We start from the raw sequence: 17,827 nt of genomic DNA, 5'->3' as shown, positions 1-17,827 counted from the left end.
TTGCCCCTGGCTTGGGGGGACCATATGGGAAGCCAGGTGATCAAACCGCGGTCCTTCCTTGGCTAGCATTTGCAAGGCAGGCACCTTACCTCTAGCGCCATCTCGCCGGCCCCAGAGCTACTCTTGGATCTATGACCAGTGATCATCCTTGGTGGTGCTGAAGAAACCTACCACACTTTATGCAAAGGTCACACACTTATTACATAGAGAAAGGAGACAAGAGAGCCCTATCTACCCACCATTAACAGAGAAACATTGGATCTCTTTGAACAGAGCTGAAGGGGATTCAGAGAGCCAGAGCATAGTCCTGATTTATCTATCCACACAGATTTCTCTACAAGAGGTCTTTTTCCTTATCTCTATATTAAAAATAAAAATGTGTACCCTATTTGTCTTAAATTACAAAAGGCTAAAAAGAGGTCTGATAGGAATTCTAAAAATTAATGATGATAATCAACAATATAAGATATTTCTTTCTACTTCCCTCATTCAGTCACATTTTGTTATGATAGTTCTCAGTGTAATTATTTCTGTGACTGCACTAAATGATCCCTGTGGTGAGCTTCGTGTCAGGAGCTGGACCTGTAGAAAACCTGTTTACAGTACAGGCCTGTGTGGGGTGGGGGAGGAAGGGCACTTGGGATATTGGTCATGGGAATGTTGCACTGGTGAAGGATTTTATATATATATATATATATATATAAAAATCAAAAAAGAAGAAAAAAAAGATAAGGCCTCCCAATTATTACTACACTGACTGTATAGAAAGAGGAGATACAGTAAATGCACCCCATATACACCTCAACCCAGGCCCTCTGCCTGGTCTGTATTATGAATTGGGGGACAAAAAAAACAATATAAGATATTTCTTTTATAGCTATAAGTGTATATACATACAACATATGTTCATATATATGTATATATATTTGTTCATTCAGTTACCCTTGAATGGACTTGTATATATCTATGCTATACTTCAGTTATGTATATAGATTTTCTTTAAGCCCACTTGAATGATTTATTTGCCCCTCATATTTAACTTCTGACCTTACACCTCCTTCCTTAAAATATAGTTGCAGTCATTTTATATTCATAAAAGAGAATATGTTACACAAGTTCAAGATAAAAACAAAATTTACAGTTAAAGGTCTGGGAGAACAGGGGTTCTAAATGAGTCCATTAAGGACAACTAAAAAGTTCAGTCCATCACAAATGGAAAAGGTAAGTAAACAGTCACATTTAATGAAATCCAGTTAAGAAATAAATCACTCTCTATTTCTCTTTTCCCCAATGCCAATGTTCATGACTAGTTTTTTGAGATCAAGTGTTTAGAGATAAAATTAATTCTAAAAGTGGTTTTCCACTATTTAAATAGCAAGTCTTTCTTACATGTTTACTTAAAGGCACACACAGAGCTGCAGAAAGTCCAAACACTGAGTGCTTTATATACTAAGACTGTCTTGTATTATCATTTCAATTAAGAATCAACATGATAAGAAATATGGTGATTATTCCTGGCTATTCTTTTCTGTTCTAAATGGAATTTTAGAGAGAAAAACCTAAAATTATGATTCAACAAAGTTTGTTTGTTAAAATCATAATGAAAATCAAAACTGACAGTCTCTTCTTGTACTATGAATTATTCAAGAAAGTTTTATAAAGATCATTGGAAAGTCACATTTTAAAAATATTTAACAATGGGGCCAGAGAGATAGCATAGCGGTAGCGCATTTGCCTTGCAAGCGCTGACCCAGGACCAATGTTGGTTCGAATCCTGGCATCCCATATGGTCCCCCGTGCCTGCCAGGAGTGATTTCTGAGCAAAGAGCCAGGAGTAACCCCTGAGCATCGCCGGGTGTGCCCCCGCCCCAAATTTAACAATGAGTTCACATTTAAAAAAAAATGAACTAATATTTATGGAAAGCTTATGAATTGCTTTTTCTATTGATATTTTCAATTGCTATTCTAGACACTCTTAGCAAAAGGAAATGTATTACAAGTTTGAAGGAATAGGGGAGAGAGAGAGTACAACGGCTGATGGGTTTGATTGCTGGTTTCCTAGATGGATCTCTGAGCACTGCCAGGAATAGTTCCTGAGTGCAGAGCTAAGAGTATATATGAATATAATTGGGTGTGGTCAAAGCAAAACCAAGCAAACAAAAAAAACCTAAAAAGAACTTTGAAGGTAACAGAAGGTAATAATTTGAATTAATTAAAATATTAATAATCTAAGAATTGTCTTAAAATTATTGAAATAACAATATCTGTATTTTACAATATATATAATATTATCTTAATAGATCACTGTTATGTTCTCACATTTCATTAGGAAAAGAAATTATTCCTGATTTTATTTAATCTTGTAACAAAGAGTTTTAGTTCAAAGATATCTCATCTCTTTCCATCCCACCTACATTGTGATATACAATTGTTGCAGGTGAAAAAAAACTTTATTTTTGTATTTATTTTAAAGCACAAATATAATTGGAGATTATGACTATGTATGGCACAAATTAACATTTTTTAGCATTTCTTTCATGTTCTTGTTAGCACATGCCTAGAATGGAAAGAGCACTGGGTGAAAAATGAAGTCATGCTTCTTCTTTGGGCTGTTAGAAAAATTTTCCAAATATAAATAACTACATTAAATATCCCAGATACAAGCTCTCTGAAGTTATAAAATATGACTGTGATCAAATTGTTTGAAGGATGGCTTTTAAATATATACTTCTTTAACTCAAATTGGTAAAAAAAAATGTGAAATTTAGATCAATGTGTGAAACTGGAAATAAAGATAAAACTTTTTTAAATACTTGGACCCTCATATACTATTCTAAAACTTAGAACCAGAAAATGTAGATTAAACATGAAATATGAGTCTTTTTAATTCCCAAGATCACAATAATTAATTTAAGGATAGAAGGTGCAAAGCTAATAAAATGATTGCCTAATGAGTTTTAGTATTCCTATCTGATGATCAATTAAAATTTTTCATAGTCTAAGACTAGTTATGACAGAGTTCACATTGTGTTACATCTTTTTATGTCATTGTATATATATATATATATATATATATATGCTGCATTAGAACCTAAAGTGAAATGTCTATGAGAACAGTGCCTAGAACAATGGCAGTCATAACTTAGCTTATGCAATAATGCCAAGCAAATGTTTTGTGGATACATATATAAGTTCTCAGAAGTTATTCCTAAATTATTCTCAGCTCTGTTTAGTGACCACTCCAAATAGTGCTCAGGAAATATAAACAATACCACTAACCAAACAAGGGTCATCCACATGAAAGAAAAGTGCCTTAATCTCTGTAGTATCTCTCTAGCTTTTTATCCAATGCTTCTTCTCAGATCCATCAACTTTATAACTTTATAACTCAAAGATGTCCTCATGGAGGTTGAAGAGGATTTCTTCCAAGGCTGTCATTCTGTGCCTTGTTTTATCAATTTCTTGATGAAACTCAAAATATTCTTATTAATTGTTGAAAACACTCCTGAGCACCGCCAATGTACCACCCACTTATAAAACAGTCATTTATTATCTATCATACAGTATATGGAAAACACTGCTAAAAAGCATGAACAGAAAAACACTGATGGTAAATAGTGTGATTGGTAAGATATTCATGGAACACAGAATTGCATATATTTAAATTTTTAATATATAAAACTGTAAGAAATTTAATAAATGTACCCTCAAATGGAAGTCATAAAGTTTGTGTGGACCCATAAAAGACCTAGGATAGCCAAATTCATATTGAAAAACAAGACATTGGAAGGCATCACATTACCTGAATTAAAACTTTACTACAAAGCCATAGTGATCAAAACAGCATGGTATTGAAACAAAGACTTTCTGACCAATGGGTCAAAATAGAATATCTAAGTTACAGTGGGTTAAACTCAGGTGGCCATGAAGAGAATTATTCACTAACTATGCAAAAGCAAAAAGTATTTACTAAGGACAATATAATGGCTTATTAGGGCTGCTGTTACAAAGCAACATAAGTTGAGAAGTTGAAATAACAGAAATTAATTTCATCACAATTCTGCAATCTAAGATCAAGGTGATGGCAGGTGAGTTTCCTCTGAGACTTCTAACCTTTTCTGCTGCTTCATGGGACCTTTCTGGGTGCATTTTTATCTTTATATCTTTCCTAGCCCCACCATCATTTTATAAAGACATGCAGTAGATAGTGTTATAACTCACATCCATAGCCTCATTTTAATTTAGTCACCTTGTGGGAATTAGAGCTTCATGGTATTATGGGCAACTTAGTCCTCATAACCAATTTCCTCATTTTGGGTGACAAAACTATTTTAAAAGAAAAATTTTAATGAAACTATCTAATATCAGAGTTTCTTTATTTAGTTTTCTAAAAAATTTTGAAAAAAATATGGTAGTAACTTATGGTGATATGTCATTTTCTTTAATAAGACATAACAAGGGTATCATTTTCTTTATATTTTGTATGAATCTAATTCAAAACACTATGAAAACAATGTGATAGAATACAACCTTATAAATTGATTCTCCATTTTAGAAATGTAAGTCATGTATTTTTGTTTGTTTTGATTTGTTTTTGGGCCACAGATGGCAGCGCTCAGCAAATATTCCTGGCTCTGTGCTCAGAAATCATCCCTGCCAGGCTTGGGGGACCATATGGGAAGCCAGGGATCAAACCGGAGTCGGTCTCAATTTGGCCGTATGCACGGCAAGCATCCTACTGCTGTGCTATTACTCTGGCCCCAATGTAAGTCATGTGAACTCAGGTTGTCCTGAAAGTATTTTAGATTGTAGAATATAAAAAAATTATATGAAGCAATTCTGTATGTAACAATACTCAGATATAGACATTACTCCTCATTCAGTGCTCTGGTTACCATTCTATGCTCAATATGGTGAGTATGTATAAGATTCAAGATGAATGTCTTAAGTATTTCCAAAGCCTTTTCTAACCTAGTACAATGTGATTTATTATTTATAATAAATAATATCTACCAATATAATACAAATAAGAAATAAGAAATCCCAGAGGAAAGAAAATAGAATTTAGATTTAAATAAAATGGGACCATAACTTATATGGTAAGTATGAGCTTGTATGAGCTTAAGCAAGATATCTTACTTTATTGAGCTTAATTATATCATCTATATACAGAGAATAACAGAAAGCCTTGCTGTGTGGGCTTTGCTGGCCTACTGGTGAGCATAAATGTAAAGAACCTAAAAAGTCTTGTAAATATTAGATTGCTTTTAAATACTGGATGTGATCATAGATAAAATATGCTAAAACTTAATACCCTGATAAGAATTCACTTTAAGACTGAAGAAATTATTTGGAAATGTAATTTGAAACTAGAAATATTAAGACTGAATTTGTCCGTTTTATTTACTTTCCTTTAAACAAAATATAGGCCAACTACATAACCAGCTCAGGGTTCAAGTTTAAAGAACATCATCTCTGTTTTAATTAAAGTATATAAAGTGTGGCCTATAATTACAGCTACAAGCAAGAGAAGATGATATTAAAACCAGTAATTTCCTGGCACTCTTCCATCAAAACTAGTCCATTTAATAGAAGGTTGGTACAGAGTAACAGGACTGAATACTCTTTTTAGAAGACGATTCCATGCTGGCAAGTCTTTAAAAATCCAATTAGCAACAACCTCAGGAATATGTTACCAAGGATCCTATCAATATAAAACTTAAAGGTCTCTGTCCCTGTTCCTCTTTGCATACAAGAAAACCTGATGAGATTTTCTTCTGGAGATTCTACTTGCCTAATTTCCAGAAATTCACTCCAAATTCTCAAATAGCTCCTTGCTATTTCTGAGAAGACTTTTCCAGAAGACTACTCTGAGAAACTGCCTTTCTCATTCTCTTGTTCTTGCCTTATTTACCACCAGTAGCTGCCTCAACTATTGAACATCATGAAGTTTCCACTCTGCTCTGTTGATGACACCACTGACATTTTGTGACACAAGCTCCTGATTGGCTCAGAGTGATCTCTGGTGGAAACGCCAACTTATGTCAGGGAATGAGCATGTTACAGCTTTTTAGACTTTATTCATGACAACTGCCTCTTTCCATCCATCTTCCTCTCCAGTCAGATGGTGGTGAAGATGCCATTAATATTTTTTAATCAAATTCCTAGTAGTCAAGTTAGTGATAACTTTACCTTTACTTTAGTGGGCTATTGCTGGGAAATTGATGTTAATGATGTGAGTAAATTTAGAATTCTTTGATGAGTCTTTCTAAGGGAAAAACTACTTTTTTATTATTTTGTAGAAAAAAATATTAATAGAATTTATTAACTAGAATCAAGATGGCCCCATAATTCCATTTTTGAATATCTACTTAACCACAGAACAGAAAAGCATGAACACCAAGAGATATATATTCATCCCTATACTCATTGCAATGCTATTTACAATAGTTATGACCTGGAAACAACCCAAATATCCTATGGCTGATGATTTTTTTAAAGAATTTGGTTTATATAAACATAATAGAAAACAATTCAGCTATAAGAAAAGGTAAAATTTTGCTACAACGTGGATGAAATTAGAGGAGATTATATTAAGCAAAATAAACTAGAAAAAGGGTATTTATCAGATGATTTAACTCATATGTCATATATAAAAAACCAAGCCAGGGAATGAAGAATATCTAATAATAAAACCCTTGGACTTTGGCTATAGAACTGAAGTTAATTTCAATGCATAAAGAAGGTATAACATCAGTGAAATAAGAAATGTTTAACTAGAAGTGATATAATATTAGCTGGTGGATGACAGATGGGTTTTGGCACTTTGATGGTGGTAGAATATAATTATATACACTCCCAAATTTAATGTAATACTGTTGTAACCATTTTTATTTCATCTGTAATTAAAAAATATATATATATATAAGTTTGGTTGAACTTGAGGTTCTTTTAGGAACAATTTAATTATGAATATATAAAATTCAAATGTAATAAAAACCCTATATTTTATTTATGAAATCTGATTGCTTTATACACTAGTAAATTTTAATATATAAAGTTAGTAAACATTAGTATGTGAAGAAATGACCAGAGTATTTATCCAAAATGGAAGAAAACACTATAGATGTGTGTTAATAAATTAAGACAACTGTTGTTGGGACTAGAGAAAGAGTATAGGGGTAAGGCACTTGTCTCAAACTGATCTGACTCTACTTATTGCCCAAAATGACATATTGTTCTTTGAGTACCGCTGCGGGTAATTCATGAGCACAAAGTCAGGAGTATTCCCTGAGCAAAGATGGATGTGGCCATTTCCCCAAAAGAAAAGGAAAACTATTTCCATATTCCATAATATTCTGATATTTATCATATTTCCAAGCATTTTCCCATGATGAACAAATTGATACTTAACTGTGTAATTTTTTCTTGTAAAGATGCTTATAGATCTGGGTCTGCCCTTATATATTTCCTCTAAGGTCCAAAAAAAAAAAAAAACTATCAAGTCTGCCAATAATAGAATAGAAAGAACAGCCAAAAGGAATAATGAGCTAATGCTGGCCAAATACATTAAAAGCAGTAAGAAGGTGTTTTATAACTGTACCAAGGAAAGAAATATTTGAGCATATGTAAAGCCATTAACAAATAAGGAAAGGATTTAATTAATAATGACTCTAAAGGAGCTGAGATAATGAACTCCTTTTCAACTCTGTCTTTAGCAAGATAAATAAGGAAATGAAATTTGCAGAATTAGGAAGTAATGAAGACATTGTTAAAATAGCTATTAATATAAGCTAGGTTAAAAATGCCCAGAAAACCTGTATAAATCAGGACGACATCCTAGAGTCCAAAGGTGAGGACATAATGAAGTCACTGAGCTCTAGACCATTGTTTTCAAGAAGTCTGTGATCTGAGAGGGGAAATTGAGAGTATAGAGAGGTAAATGAAAGGCAGCTACTATTAATGAACTGAAGGAAAGATCTTGAAAATTATTTTAAAAATGACTTTGCCACTATCATGGACATTTCCATTATTTAATAAGACACTTATTAGGCAATGCAATAAAAACATATTAAACTTTCTTAATTAGCAAACTAAGTCAATAATTTATATACATAATAAGTTTTCCAAGTAATAAAGAAGATGTGCATACATTCATGACTATTGTATAATTAAAATTATTTTTATTAGTTGTATACAGAATATGCTAATTATGATCAATTAACTACACTGAAATGTTGAGGATAGCAAAAATTAATGGAATACCATGAGTGGATTGAATCGAGTCATTCTAATTGTCAACTAGATTTTAAATTTTATTTTAGAAATCCTACTTTGTTTAATATTTATTTAATAAAGAACAGTAATATACAAAGTTATTGACAGTTAAATTTGTAGGTATATAAATTTTTAACACAAATTTAGGCACCAGTGTCCACTTCCCTTCACCAGTGTTCCTATACTTTTTCTCAATCTACTCCACCACACCCACCCTATTTACCATCCTCATGACACAATTTAAGTTCATTGATTATAGCTTAGATCGCGTTATTATTGTCAAGTCTGTGCTTTGTATATATAGCTATATCACTCTCATACATCACCAATATAACCAAAGCTCCAATCCTGTCCCCTATTACTTCCCTTTCTCATCTTCCTCCCTCACAATTTCTTTTCTTCTCTATCCTTCTCCTCCCTAAACTCTGGGCTAAAGGGTAATCTAAGCATCCTCCTTTACTACATTATATTTGCTCATCCAGTTATTTTATATACCACAAATAACTGAGATCATCCTGTGTTTGTATTTCTTCCTTTACCACTAAACATGATATCTTCCAGTTCCAGCTAGGTTGCAGAAAATTGCATTATTTTATTATTTCCTGCAGCCTCATAGTATTCCATTGTGTATATATGCCACGTCTTCATAATCTATTTAGAATCCTGTCATTGGATATCTAGGTTCATTCCTTATTTTAGCTAATGTACTAAGTGCAACAACTAATAATTGTGTGCATATGTCCTTTTGAGTAAATGTTTTTTACCTTGTGGTAAATACCTAAAAGTAGAATTTCCAGGTCATATGGCAGCTTAATTCTAAGTTTACTTAGAACTTTCCATACTGTTTTTCACAGGGGTCAAACAGCCAATATCCCCACTAACAGTGGAAGAGAGTTAGCTTTTCACTCTATTCCCAACAAAGATTGTTTCTACTAACTTTGATACTATCAAATGCTATGGGATGATAGCTCATTGTCATTTTGATTTGTATTTCCCTGATTATGTGATGCTAAGTATTATTCATTCTTTTTTTTTAATTTTTATTTTTAATTATGAGAACAAGGGTGCAAAGAAAGAGGACAAGGTAAAGTTACAGTGGAAGGACAATCACCCATAACATAATTCTCAGAAGTCCCCTTGCTGATATCTTAACTTTGAAATTTCAGCCAAAGAACATTAAGATAAATAAGACAGAATCCATGTACAATTACTTTGTCCCTCAAGTCCCCAGATTGTAACACATTATAATATTTCTTAACAGTACACAAGGCAATCTAAAGCCATAAAACTTACATAACTCCTTAAACATTACAGGCATAGTATTTTCTTACATTTCCATATACATGCATATTAGCTTAAGTTAACCTCACATTTTAAGTGAGTTCTTTTTAAGGATTAGAGTCAAAGGAGCACAGTAAAAATGGTGTTAGAGTGGCAATTGTTGTTTTCATAGCCCCACCAAAATATGAGGGACATGGAAAGAAATAACCTTGGCCTAAGTACAAAGAGACCAGACCCCTGAAGTTTCCTGGCACAAGACCAAGTCTAGGCTCCAGGCAATACATTGTCTGTAGTGCCAACACACTTTTATTTTTCACACAGTCTCTGTTGTTGGTATCATGTTTCTGTATTAAAGATCCTGGAATCTGCATATCTTACATTGAAGTCAGGATGTGGAGCATCCTCTCCTTTCACCTCACAATCAAAGGGCAATGCAGGGAGCCCTGTCCTGTAAGCAGGTCGCTGTTGTTGTTAAGTCTTCTCAGTGTTAAGGGAAGTGTCTTTTGAGCAGGTCGAAGTCTGAGCAGTGTAGGTCTTCCCTGGTAGAGGATTGCTTCCAGGTGATGTTATAGACCAGCCTGGATGTTTCGTGGATGGCTTCCCTGGTTCAGGGGAGAATGGATTATGCCCTTTCTTCTGAGGTCTGTGCCAGGTCGTTATGTCAATGTTCAGGGTGTAAGGTCCCTTTGCACTACAAGATTTGTGTGTTCCAATCTCTATTAGATAAGATCTTATTTGTATGTATAGTATTTTCCCATTTTAATGTGCCTATGCAAATAAGAAGCAATGCCACGTGGTGTTATTGGCGCATATGGGGGCCATAAGAACAATTCCAATGATTCCCATGACATGGTTCAATCATAAGCATTAAACTGGGGGACTCTTCCACCAAAATTCCTTGTTAAACAGCTCAAAAAGAGAAGATAAAAAGTGGTTAGAATCATCACTGTATAAGACAACATTTAGTAAGAATTATAGCTGTTAGAGGAAAAACACAAAATATTCTAAAGAAATACGTGACAAAGAAGAAATACAGATGGCCAAAAGACACATGAAAAAGTGCTCCACATCACTAATCATCAGGGAGATGCAAATCAAAACAACAATGAGATATCACCTCACACCACAGAGAATGGCACACATCACAAAGAATGAGAATAAACAGTGTTGGCGGGGATGTGGGGAGAAAGGAACTCTTATCCACTGCTGGTGGGAATGCCGTCTAGTTCAACCTTTATGGAAAGCGATATGGAGATTCCTCCAAAAACTGGAAATCGAGCTCCCATATGATCCAGCTATACCACTCCTAGGAATATACCCTAGGAACACAAAAATACAATACAAAAACCCCTTCCTTACACCTATATTCATTGCAGCACTATTTACCATAGCAAGACTCTGGAAACAACCAAGATGCCCTTCAACAGACGAATGGCTAAAGAAACTGTGGTACATATACACAATGGAATATTATGCAGCTGTCAGGAGAGATGAAGTCATGAAATTTTCCTATACATGGATGTACACGGAATCTATTATGCTGAGTGAAATAAGTCAGAGAGAGAGAGAAAAACGCAGAATGGTCTCACACATTTATGGGTTTTAAGAAAAATGAAAGACATTCTTGCAATAATAACTTTCAGACACAAAAGAGAAAAGAGCTGGAAGTTCCAGCTCACCTCAGGAAGCTCATCACAAAGAGTGATGAGTTTAGTTGGATAAATAACTACATTTTGAACTGTCCTAATAATGAGAATGTATGAGAGAAATTGAGAACCTGTTTAGAGTACAGGCGGGGGTCGGGTGGGGAGGAGGGAGACTTGGGACATTGGTGATGGGAATGTTGCACTGGTGATGGGTGGTGTTAAAAAAAAAAAAAGAAAGAAATACGTGTCCATTTTATGTATCTTGAAACAGTTTGGGGTTGTCACACACAATGTACAGCTTTGGACTGTGATTAGGATTGTACACTACTGAAGTTAAAAAGAGTAATGTAGGTTAGTGATGTTTGAGAGGGGGTTAGAGAGTTAAGGAGTAAAAAAGAGCTTTGTAGGGGTGTGGGAAAGGGCAGAATACAAAATGAACATTCTGTATACGCAAAACATAACATAAGAATAAGGAATATTCTGAATACATGAAGTACGCGCGGGGCCGTGAGTCCCCGCGTGGTTTTGTAGTTTTTGGATGCCTAGGGAGGAATTTCTCACCCCCTCCCCCCAGGGCCCGATTAACCAGGCGTGGCCCTGAAGACTCGCCTGGTGTGGGGGGAATCTTGTTCACCTGGACTAAGTGGTCAGACCACGGGTCCTATGGCTAGCTGTCCTGCCCAGAGCCCCCATCATACCAGTCAAAGGCCCACGAAATCCTGGCATGTGGAGATTTTTCATTCTTAACATAGATAATTAAGATCTGTAATTGATAACAATTTCCACTAAGGAGAGTTTTCAACAGAAGTCTCATGAAATCACAAGGTCAAAGAACTACAATTTTGCCTACAAATTATAGGAAAGGTAAAAATCAGTCTTACACAGCAAAAAGTAAAAGCCAGGGCTGGAGAGATAGCACAGCGGTAGGGCATTTGCCTTGTTAGTGGTGGACCCAGGACGATGGTGATTCGAATCGTGGCATCGCAGATAGTCTCTCTTGCCTGCCAGGAGCGATTTCTGAAAACAAAGTCAGGAGTAACCTGGCAGGAGAGGTGACGCTAGATATAAGGAGTGCCTTGCAAGAGCTAGCCTAGGACGGACCTCGGTTCAGTCTTCCGGAATCCCATATGGTCCCTCCAAGCCAGGGGTGAGTTCTGAGTGCATAACCAGGAGTAACCCCTGAGCGTCAAACGGTTGTGGTCGAAACAACAACTACAACAAAACAAAACAAAATAAAACAAACAGGAGTAACGGGGCCGGCGAGGTGGCACTAGAGGTAAGGTGTCTGCCTTGCAAGCGCTAGCCAAGGAAAGGACCGCGGTTCGATCCCCGGGATGCCATATGGTCCCCCCCAAGCCAGGGGCAATTTCTGAGCGCTTAGCCAGGAGTAACCCCTGAGCATCAAACAGGTGCGGCTCGAAAAACCAAAACAAACAAACAGGAGTAACGCCTGAGCGCTGACAGGTGTGCCCCCCCCCAAAAGTAAAAGCCACAAAAAATACAAATTAATGAAGAATAAATATAGCCATTTCATTTATTTCATAGCTTGGAAAGCTGAGACCCAAAGAGATGAATCAAGTTGCCCAAAATAGCTAAAAACAAAGCCAAGACTAGAAATTGTTTTTTTTTTCTTCTATATTTTATAGCATGTTCCATAAGTCAGAGATATACTTTGTTTTAAATTAATGTATTTCAGTAGTTCACACTGTGTCTGGAATACTAGCACAGTGGGGAGAGCATTTGCCTAACACACTGCGGATCCAGGTGCCATTCTGATCATCGCATATGTCCCCAGATCCTACCAGGAATGAGTCCTGGGTGAAGAGAAACCCATGAACATCAACTAGTATGGCCTCAAAACCAAAACAAACACAAACAAATAAAAGTAAACAAAAAGAATAATGTTAAATCCATTAAAGACAGTGTGACATTAATGACTTTGAATAGCCCCAATGTTTTTTCTTTTATTTGGATTCATCTTTGTGAGAGTTCTTTCAGTAATATATGTTAACATTCATCGGGAGGGGAACCATTAGATGTTAGTGAATAGAAAACATTAGTTATTAATTATCATCTTATATTAGTGAGTTAGTGAAGGTCCTCAGTTAAATTAAGTGAAGAAGAAAGAAGAGACGCTACAGACTCAAGAAGAGAATCTGCCACTTTTTCCTCTTGCTTCACCCCTGGTCACCCCAGGAATGGTTGGGGAGATCTAAAACAGTAGGTCTTGCTCTAGAAATGAAAGAAAAGTCAGTTTTAGATTCTACTTAGGCCTATAAAAAAAAGAATTTTAAAAGGAAAACAGACATTAAAGTGAAATCAGGTTTTATACGGGAATTCTGAGGAAAGGGGAGGGGAGAGGAAGAGAAAGAATGAGGCACTCAGGAGAAAGTTGAGGCTTCTCCGAAAGCTTAACATATCCCAGTATGAAGGGAGGAAAGCATGCTCTGCCTTCTGCATGGTGACAAACCATCTAACAGAAGATAGATTTGAGAAAATAGTGCTTCTATCTCTCTGTTTGACCCCTTTTGGTAATCTCCCCAACCCAGAAATGTCTGGTGAACATCAGGACTGGGAAAGTTGGCTACAAGCACGAATGTATAGTGGGTATATTTGTGTCCCACTTGCCCAGAAAGCAGCAGTAATGTCATGCCTGAAGCTCACTTTTCTACACAGCACAAGGATTATTTCAGCATCTAAGATATGTGGAGCTTTGGACTCAGGCAAGTAGTCCTCAACACAAATGCTCCATCATCACCTTCTCTTGAAGAAAGAAATTCAGGATGAGCAGAAATAGTGAAGCAAATAGCTTTTATTAAAATTCACTTATTGTCATGTCTCAGTGTGCATTTGTGTGTGTGCCGAGAGTGTGGGGTAGGTGAGGGGCATGGGAGACAGAAAGAGTTAATAGAGTCACAGGTTTCTCCAGTGTGAAAAAAGCCTAGCTTTGGGCAGGTTATTCATGATTCCTCAAACTGTCTTGGCCTGAATCTCTGCCTATTTGAAAATTAAGCTGAGAACTTTCACAGGGAAAGCCTTGGAAACTCAAAAATCTCTCATATTCTTATTAGCACATTCATATTTCTTATAGCTTTTCATTTTCTGAGGGTCCACTTCCTCTGGATGATACCTCAATTTCTCCCTATCAAGGGATGTATTTTTCATGCCTTTGGGCTACTTCATACTTGGGGGTACTTTTAAAATTTTATTATTTCCCAAAAGCTCTTTATGGGACCTCCCCATATTTGTCTGAAACAAAAAAAAATCTATCCTCATTATGAGTAACAAATGTTTTCTGTCTAGAAATTACTGTACATAGAGTAAAGTAAAAGAGTAGGGAACTATATTAAGGGGACTATACAAAAGTCACCCACTGAGTGGGAGAAATTATTCACCCAATACTCATCAGATAAAGGACTAATATCCAAAATATACAAGGCACTGACAGAACTATACAAGAAAAAAACATCTAACCCATCAAAAAATGGGAAGAAGAAATGAACAAACATTTTGTAAAAGAAGAAATGCAAATGGCCAAAAGGCACATGAAAAGATGCTCCACATCACTAATAGTCAGGGAGATGCAAATCAAAACAACTATGAGGTACCACTTCACACCACTGAGATTGGCACATATCACATAGAAGGAAAACAAGCAGTGCTGGCAGGGATGTGGAGAGAAAGGAACTCTTTTTCACTGCTGGTGGGAATGCCGTCTAGTCCAAACTTTATGGAAAGTGATACGGAGATTCCTCCACAAACTGGAAATTAAGCTCCCATATGATCCAGCTATACCACTCTTAGGAATATACCTGAGGAACACTAAAATTCAATACAAAAATCCCTTCCTCACACCTATATTCATTGCAGCACTATTTACAATAGCCAGACTCTGAAAACAACCAAGATGCCCTTCAACAGATGAGTGGCTAAAGAAACTGTGGTACATATACACAATGGAATACTATGCAGCTGTCAGGAGAGATGAAGTCATGAAATTTTCCTATACATGGATGTACATGGAATCTATTATGCAGAGTGAAGTAAGTCAGAGGGAGAGAGAGAAATGCAGAATGGTTTCACTCATCTATGGGTTTTAAGAAAAATGAAAGACATTTAACAGTATCTCAGAGACAAAAGAGATGAGGGCTAGTAGGTGCAGCTCATGACATGAAGCTCACCACATAGAGTGACGAGATCAGTTAGGGAAATAAATACAGTGAAAACAATGTGAATGAATGAGCGAAGTAGAAAGCCTTCTTGAGTTCAGGTGTTGGTGGATGGGGAGGAGGAAGATCTGGGAAATTGGTGGTGGGAATATTGCACTGGTGAAGGGGGCTGTCATTTTCATGACTGTAATCATACAACTATAATCATATTTGTAATCACAGTGTTTAAATAAAGATAATTAAAAAAGAGTAGGAAACCATTATGAAAGATTCAGTAGGCTGGAAGACAGGTCAAAAACTGACACTGGTGGTGGGATGAGGTGTTATACCCAGGCTAACTTTTGTGAAGTGGGAAGAAGAGAAGTAGCAACCATGAAGAAGGCTGCTATCTTCTCTACCACTTTCTCTTTTTTTTACCTCTGTCACCCTGGGAGTGACTTGGGAAAATATAGTACTGACAAAGTTTGCACTGAACCCCTAAAGAGCAACGACTTCACAGCTTTCAAACCCTAGTAGGCAGTCATCAAGAAAACACCTGAGGTCTACTAGTACCACCTAGCACAGGAGTTAATTAATCCTGACCATTTGATCTCTTGGGGTGCTGTGGACTCAGGCTGGTTAGAGGAAGTAATTTTTTGAAAGAAAGTCAGTCCTAGATCAGAGCCAGATTTTTCAGATGTTACCTATATCTCAGAAAATAATTTTGGAAGGAAGGAGTTGAGCAGTGAAGTAAAAACAGGATTTTATTTAGAAATTCTGAGGTAGTGGGGAGGGAGTGAAAGAGAGTAACACATTTTTTTAAAATATGGAAAACTTCACGAATTTGCATGTCATCCTTGCACAGGGGCCATGCTAATCTTCTCTGTATCATTCTAATGTTCGTATATGTGCTGCCGAAGCAAGCACAAGTAACACACTTTGAAGAGAGAGCATGGATTTCTACAAAGGTAGAGGGACACATCCCATTTTAATATATGAAAACCTGAAAGACACATCTCAAGATGGGAGATGTGGGTGACATGTGTGCAAATATCATGTTTTGGGGCTGGCAATACATAGGAGCACACCTCCTTTGTGCAAAGTTGGCTTATATAGGATTTCGCCCAAGCTGTCTACTACCTAGGTAAGAGAGTCCATTGCTTAAGTGGATGCAAGGGAAGAAGAGATGGATATACTTGATGGTCTTCTTTGATATTCCTTTCCTGGCCTTTGTTCCTGCTGGAGCTTCTCCCATCAGGGGGTTCAGTTTTATCTGGATGTCTATCAGATATTTGTCTATCAGACCTCAATGTGTATTGAGAGTAATGCTTTTTTTAGTAGCTTAAGGCTAATAAAAGGGTAACTTTCAAAACTTCTTTGTTTCTTTCCTTTTTTTTTTTATATCCAAGACATTTTATTATATTCTAAGTACTCATTGCCATGGTGTGGCAGATGCTTCCTTACCAGCCTTCCACCCTGCTTCAAGAATGAAAACAATCCCTCTCCTCTCTCGACATGTGAACTTTAATACTCGGTTGTGAATTGGCAACACTGGCTACCTTTGAGAAACAACTTTAATCTCTCTTGAGCATGTTACTCCTTTCTGTCTCTCATCCTTTCTCTTCTTTTCTCTGTATCTCCATAAAATCTGTTTTGACTTCACCACTTGTCTCCCCTTGAAATTTTTTTCTGTGAGGTAAAATCTAGGAATAACTTTGTTTTTCTCACCAGAGCAACATCCATAAACCTAGATCTCCTGAACCACATTCCCTGGCTGTGAAGGTGAGTAGAGAGGAAGCTTCCTATTCCCTTCATGGGGCTACTGCCTTTCTCCTCACCACTTCACAAAAGTCACCCTAGGGACCTTCACAAGCAGCAGCTTCTTCCAAACTTTTTTGGCTGAATATGTCCTCTAACTGAAAAGTCAATCTGGGTGTTTTCACAAGGAGGATTCTTTATGTTTCTTTTATATTTTATCATGATTTTTAGATTCTCTATGTTTGCCTTCTGAGAGCTTACAATCTTCTTTGATTGGTTCCTCAGTTTCTAATTTTGGAGTTGCTTCACGAACTCCATATCTGTATATTATAGGGCTGTGATCTCCATACCTTTGGGCTACTGAAGATATGGGCTAGGAATTTGTTTTTTGTCCCTCTAACTATCTGCCTGCAGCATTTCCTCCTAAATATTTTATTCCCTTCTGTCTTTAAGAGGATAAGGGCGAAAGATTGTGTCCCTTAAATAGGTATTACCCTTTCTATGGTTACTTCTCTCAGTGGTGAATTGGTAGCTTGACTATGCAAATACCAAAATGATAAAGATTTTTAGTATATTTTGGGTTTTATTGACACTTTTATTGGTAGGTAGAAGCATTTTCCACTCATACTGAGAACACTAGAAAAGTTTCTGGCTGTGATTTGAGTTGGGCTAGAAAGATAGTACTGCTACTAAAGTTTCCTGAATTGTGCCAGGAAT

General features: G+C 36.3%; 1 non-coding gene and 1 pseudogene across 1 annotated transcript; one reads left to right on the top strand and one right to left on the bottom strand.

Moving 5' to 3' along the window:
- The first annotated feature begins 732 nt into the window (after positions 1 to 732).
- Positions 733 to 849, top strand: LOC126032749 (uncharacterized; annotated as a pseudogene).
- Positions 850 to 16,172: 15,323 nt separating this feature from the next.
- Positions 16,173 to 16,279, bottom strand: LOC126033032 (U6 spliceosomal RNA). Its single transcript, XR_007504188.1, has one exon. It is a non-coding gene; the product is annotated as a U6 spliceosomal RNA (small nuclear RNA).
- Between the last annotated feature and the right edge of the window lie 1,548 nt (positions 16,280 to 17,827).

Source organism: Suncus etruscus, chromosome 16 (genome assembly GCF_024139225.1).
Source record: "Suncus etruscus isolate mSunEtr1 chromosome 16, mSunEtr1.pri.cur, whole genome shotgun sequence".
Classification (NCBI taxonomy): Eukaryota; Metazoa; Chordata; class Mammalia; order Eulipotyphla; family Soricidae; genus Suncus; species Suncus etruscus.
This window is presented reverse-complemented; position numbering and strand designations above follow the sequence as displayed.